We start from the raw sequence: 6,204 nt of genomic DNA on the forward strand, positions 1-6,204 counted from the left end.
TAGCACTTTGCAGAGCAGCCTCTTGTTCGAATAAACGATGACTGAGCCACTTGCTTGGTATTTTCCCCAACTGCTCACTTTCCCTGTGGCATGAGTGAGCATGGAGGTTAACACCCTGTTTGTGTTGCTGATTTCTTCACCTTTTCAAGAGTGAATTCAATATGGTGAATCTAGAAGCATAAAGAAAATGCACAAGGCAACTATCTGGAACTGTATGTTTAAATCCTTTTACTAAGCCAACTTTTGAAAATTGAATTTTATCTCTGCATCTGTATCGTCAGCCTGGCAGCTGTACTGCTGTGTAGGAAGCAGTGGGATGGAGATCTGAAGAAGCTGGCAAGGAGGGGGATGTAAAACCCAAAACCTGGAGACTGCAAAGTTATAAGGAAGTGTTTCGAATTCTCATTGAGCTCTAAGATACCCTACAAGGAAGAAAGCAACAGAGTTTAAATCAAGAGACAATGAAAAACAATGCTGTGCTTATAGGTCCAGTCAATAGCTTTTATGTCAATGGGAAGATGAAGAGGACAAGGAAGGACCTTGTGAAAAATAGGAATGAGAAAGCTGCAGATGAAGTTGCCTGTTCTCCTGCCTCAGAAGAGGATTCTGCTATCTAACAGTGGTTTTATGCATCATGGACCATGTTTATTTGTTGCTCTTCCTATTTGATTTTATAATGGCGAGTGCATCCTTTTGCATTTTTCAAAATAATTTTGGTGCTTGCAGGTTGATTTGCCGCACTAACATTCCCTCCCGTTTCTATCCGTTCAGCCTCTAATAGTAGCTCATACTGCCTTCCTCTCATGTATTCACATCCCCACTGACTCCAAGGTATTTTCCAGTCTTCTAAGCACCCTGCAGCATTTTCCCCCTGCCCCCTTCTTCAGCAGTGGCACTGAGAAGGTCTCACTTTGGCTGCTGTGCCTGCTTCTCCATGCCTGTAGAAGGCAGAAGGTCCTTCTCACCTTCTCAATGCTTCTTCTGCTGTGTTGCTCAAGCACAGGAAGCTCCTGTGCTTGAGCACAGGAGGCTTGATGCCTGGAAAAGTGCTGAGTTAAGCACAGCATCATCCGGGAGCCTAAAAGGTTTGGTTTCTTGCAAAGCCCAGCATGGCCACTGAGAATGCTTAACCTCAAGCTGTGTCTATAGGTGCTTCTCTATATGGTCCCTTGGAGTCCCTGGCAATGTGTGCAATGCCTGGCTGTGTGGTGAGGGGGGACAGGGCTTGCTTTAAAGCACATGGTGAGGGTTTGGTGCTGCAGCCTCAGGTAGATGCAGGGGCAAAGAGAAAGGAAACCTGCTCAGTGAACTAGAAATTCCCACACTCTGTTGTCAAACATGCTTGTTCACTGGTGTGGAAAAGGGAAGCTGAGGAGAAGACAAATGAATTTGAATGCATTTTAATTGGGATTACAGGCATATGGCGTAGTGTCATTTGTTTTCCTCTTCCTGCTCTGCAGTGGGGCTCTAATACCTTCACACGTTTGCCTTTATTTCCCATGTCAAAAGAGAAGACAGCAACTGGCTTCTTTCTCCCCTCTTTTGGGGCTACACTAAAAGCTCTCACTTTACACTGAACTTGGCCAAAGGAACAATCATGATTTTCAGAAAAAGTGCAGCCAGATCACAAAAACAGATTGAGCAGCGCTGACTTACTTTTATTAAACTTTTCAGCTGCTCCTTGGAGGACTTTCGCTATTTTCCAGCAGCAGAAAGGGATGGATTAAAGGGGGGAGAGGAGGCATGATGGACACAGTACCACATGTACATAATTCACCAGCAGCTGGATAGTTAGGTTTTATTGTTATGGTAGTATATTCAGTGTTTTGTAAAAAGCTACTTAGGGAGCTATTTCCCTTGTTGTACAGCAGTTTGATAGATGTAAGATTCAGACATGAGCTTTTAATTGTGCCCAGCATCACCACAAAAGCAATTTCAGCTCTCTCCCCTGTCTCATGAAGCATCTTGGGATGCTCTGCATTTGAATGTGAACAAAATATTGTTTAACATGGCTTTAAATCATTACAGAAATATTCTGTAGCATCCACTGGGAAAGGCTGCTTCCATCTGTCCTGTTCATTTCTCACAGTCGCTTTGGGAACCAGGGCCAGCAGTCACAGAAATTTTGTTTAAAGGTTAAGCACTGAGCAGCATGACCTTCATACACTGTGAAAGCTAGTAACAGGTGAAGGTGCTGCTCAGAAACATTTAAAGAGGAATGCAAAGCTTAAGGCTAAGCATCTTTCTCAACCTTCACATAAGTCTTTACACTCATCTTCCCAAACTGTGTGTGACACAGTATAGGATTTGCAAGGGACTTTCAAGCCAATGCCCACTTCAAATAAAATGTGTCTAACAGTGTTGTAGGCAATCAGTCTCCTCCTGGCACCCCTGACACAAACGCTCTGCAGTAGACTTTGGCCAGCTCTGTGCCATGGCATCACAGCCTGACTCAAACTCTAAGTCTGTAGCTCCTGGAAAAATGTCAAGCCTATTATTTTTCTTCTGAGAAATATGTATTTTTTATTATGGCTTAGACTTGCAGAAGAAGTGTGACAAACTGCCTAACATTTTTCCTATATCAAATATTTGATGCTGCTATTGTCCCGGAGTTTCTGTTTCAAATAACGACAGGGAAAAAAAAAGAAAAAAAAAAGAGAAAAGTAGTATTAAATTTACATCAAAGGAAAGCTGGGGAAGCAGAAACAGGAATAACAAACACATGCATAATATGATTCTGAACAAAGAAACCTGTGCCGCCAGTGCAGGGATGGGCTGTGTGGGAACACATGTGTGCTATTGCAGTGTATTGCTAACACATGTGGGGTCATCCAGACATGCTTGGGGGCAGCTGACATCACTGTTTGAAGGTAAATTTGACATAATATAGTTTGTAGGTACTGTGGCAATGTCTGCAGTTTACATCTTTATAGAGTGGTTACCACAATCCTTTATGTGTTATCCTGTACAAACTTCCCTATACAGGGTGTGCCAAGCAGAGAGTGTTTAGAATATGGAAAAAAAATTAAAAACCAGATGATAATGACATTCTGAAGTAGTTCATACACAGCTTTAAAATGAATGGAAAAAAAAATCATTAAATTGTAATGAATTTCACCACTAAGAGCTCCAAAGCAGTTCAGCAGTTTTTCTTCTTCATCAGCTTGCAATGTTCCCAGCTTGTCCAGTGAAATGCAGAGCATGGCCAAGAGAACCCAGCTCTGCATGGAAGCAAGGATGTTTATCTAGAGCAGCTGGAAGGTTCTAGGTTCAAATCTCTTCCACAGGAACTGAGGACATGATAGTCTTAAAGGTACCTCAGACTGTTGTGAAAGTGATTTAGTACTTTTTACTTGTTACACAAAAATAGGTATGCTTGACATTTTTCAGTAAGACTCCTGGTTTGGTTTGGTTTCACCAGATATTTGGAGTCTTGAATAAACAGTGTCTCTTACTCTGAACACCTTTTTGCTTTCCTTCACAAGCAGCCTGTTCTGCTGTCCTTCATGTCACCCTCAAACCAAGGCAGCACTGCCCTGACTGGCTGGCCTGTATCTTGGGATTGTCCAAATGTTCAGCACCCGTAATATTGCAGCAGATTTTCAGCAGCAGGCAGCCACCAGTCCTGCTAATTACAGTTTAGGCCAAATTGTCAGAAGAGCTTGGCATACTGCCCCAGATCTGGTCCCAGCCATGGATACAGAATGCTTTCCTGCAGGAATCACAGCTCTGGTTTTGGGGGCCACCTAATTCCGTGCTCCAAGAGCTGGAGTGTGCAGTCAGGATGAAGGTGGCAGCTAACTGCTTGTCACACATGGTGATGCTGGTTTGTGATACCTGTGGTGCAAGAGAAGGACAAAAAAATGAGAATCCAGCTATTAGAAAATGATAGTTATAAACACTCATTTTCTGTTACTAAAATCAGGTGGCTGGCTCACTGCATGCAGGGATTGAGGTGAAAATAGCCACTTTTGGCACACTCTAGCTAAACATACTAGAGCAGGTCTTTAAACCTTGCTGCCCTGGATTGCTTTTAATGGATCTCCAAATGGTACCTAAGGAAACCCAGATTTATGTTCATTATGTTGGTATCTTAAATTTCCATCTATATTATCACTGAAAGATGCTTAGAGCTGCACAATTTCAAAACAGTTGAAAAAATTCGCTGGAACAGAACTATAATCAACCTTAAAATAGTAGTTTTCAAGACAGTAACCACTAAAGTCAGTTGTAGGTTTCTTGAGTTTCTGCCTTCCCAAAGGTGGACCCAAGGGTAAAATAAGCTAGATGAAATCAGTGATTGTAGTGTCAGGGTTATCCAAGGGCTTATTGGCCTTTCTAATTGACCCTCAAAAACTATTCTACCTATTTTGGGAACAGACTAAATGAAGGCAGTTCACCAACTTTTAGATTAATCCAAACACATGTTAAAAGACAGACAACGAGGGGAAAAAACAAAAAAAAAAAAAGGAAAAGTCCCCAAGCCAAAACCAAAGAGGCAACCAAAGACCCCTGCCAGTCCCTTGAGGTGAGCAGGTCACTCCCTGGCAGAGCTCCTATGAGTTGCAAGGCAAAGCTGCCCCAGCCCAGATGTGAGGTAGGAAGCTGTGCCAGCAGGGCATGTGGAGTGGGGCTTGGCTTGAGGGCAGGCTCTCCTGCCCCAGCTCTATTCCAGTGCGCTGCCAGTATGGCCCAGGGGCACCCCCCAGTACTACAGTGAGTAAAATGCTCCCAGTGTGCCTGCCTGAGCGCTTGCACAAGGTCCCCCACATGCTCGGAGAGCCGCTGAACCTTAGCTCTGCCAAGGCCAGTGGGAATTTGTTCACTGAGTGGTGCAGGCAGGATTTCCCCCCACGGACACGCACCTCCTCCCGGATGCGTGTGCATGTGTTTGTGTATATACATGCACTTTACAGTACAAAGTACTTACAGGAAGGCATCTTCTCTCTTTAAATATTTTTCTTCAACTTCATATTGCATGAAGTCAGGTCCTCACTGTCAGGGTTTGTCACAGCTTAATGGTGTTAAAGAGCCCTTCTTGCTCCCGCCTGCTGCAATAACAATCAGGGTGGGAGGAAGGGGAAATGAGCATGCAGCACATGCTGTACCTTCCAGCCACCAGCTATTGTTAAGAGCACGTTGCTCCAGACAGAGTGGCAGCAAGGCATGGGGTGGGAAGCAGGTGCAACCTGCCAGGAACACCAGTCTAGCAAAAGTTGATTTTTAATTCAGATGAGTACTCCTACTGCTCTGATGCCTCTTGTCACCACACTGAAAGAGGTTTTGCATTCCTGTTGCTCAACACATGAAAGCTTAGCAAATACCTCTGTGGCAAACCAAGAGCTCATTTTCTCATGCTGGCACTTCAGTCATTCACCTGCAAAGTCAATAATAATTTTTTTTTTACCCCCTATCACAGTACAGCGTTTCAGGTGCAAGAATTTGCTCTCAGGAAGTTTGTTTCCAGGCAATTTTCCATAGTTGGGTTCTTTACAGAATAGTCTTCAATCTCTCCTCCTTGCTTTCCCTGCTTGTCCAGCTTAGTATTTTTCCACTCTCTTCAGAAAGCCCCACCAGCAAAGGCTGCCCAGGCTGTGGTAGCCTCAGCACAGTACTTTGCTCAAGCTAAATCTTCACAGGTGTAGCCTGGCACAACCAACAAGGTTTGAACTGCTGCTGGTTGGCCCAAGCCCAGTTCAGGTGCCTCACTCCCTAAATTGAAATGCAATGTGTTGGAGAGCTAGTCAGCGCTTGCTGAACCCCAGTGCTTTTCACACACACTCTTTAGGATGTTTTATAAACATCAGTGTGTAGGTCCTTGCCACAGTGCACAAAGCCAGCAGCCCACACCTTCAAACCCCTTCTTTGCTTCAGTGTGGGAGATACTGTCCTGCAGTGCAACACTAAAGCTTATTTGTGATCACATTTAGGTCATTCTGCTCCTGATCTCCATGAATACCTTGATTTCCGATACCTGCCTATGTCTGCTGAGCACTCACACACCGTGCAATGCACTACAAATGAATGTGTTCAGCCCAGGTGCCACACCATAAAAAACTATGATGAAAGAACATCCCATCTATCTATGCCTGCTTCTACCCATCAGGACATTTTCTCTGCTTCTTTTCCTCCACCAAGGCCTGGAGATGAAGTACTGAAATCATATACACCCTGCTCTTAAAATGCCTTCCGTGGCTGGCTGCT

General features: G+C 44.1%; 1 long non-coding RNA gene across 1 annotated transcript; it reads right to left on the reverse strand.

The window, feature by feature from the left end:
• Window positions 1-1,588: 1,588 nt before the first annotated feature.
• On the reverse strand, window positions 1,589-5,815 carry LOC148184324 (uncharacterized). The gene is made up of 3 exons (XR_015772513.1): window positions 5,408-5,815; window positions 4,931-5,051; window positions 1,589-3,837 (listed from the first exon to the last, which is right to left on the reverse strand). It is a non-coding gene; the product is annotated as an uncharacterized LOC148184324 (long non-coding RNA).
• Window positions 5,816-6,204: the final 389 nt, after the last annotated feature.

This window comes from Pseudopodoces humilis, chromosome 5, assembly GCF_049639895.1.
Source record: "Pseudopodoces humilis isolate 2021_Gansu_Grassland_sample_001 chromosome 5, ASM4963989v1, whole genome shotgun sequence".
NCBI classification, from domain to species: Eukaryota; Metazoa; Chordata; class Aves; order Passeriformes; family Paridae; genus Pseudopodoces; species Pseudopodoces humilis.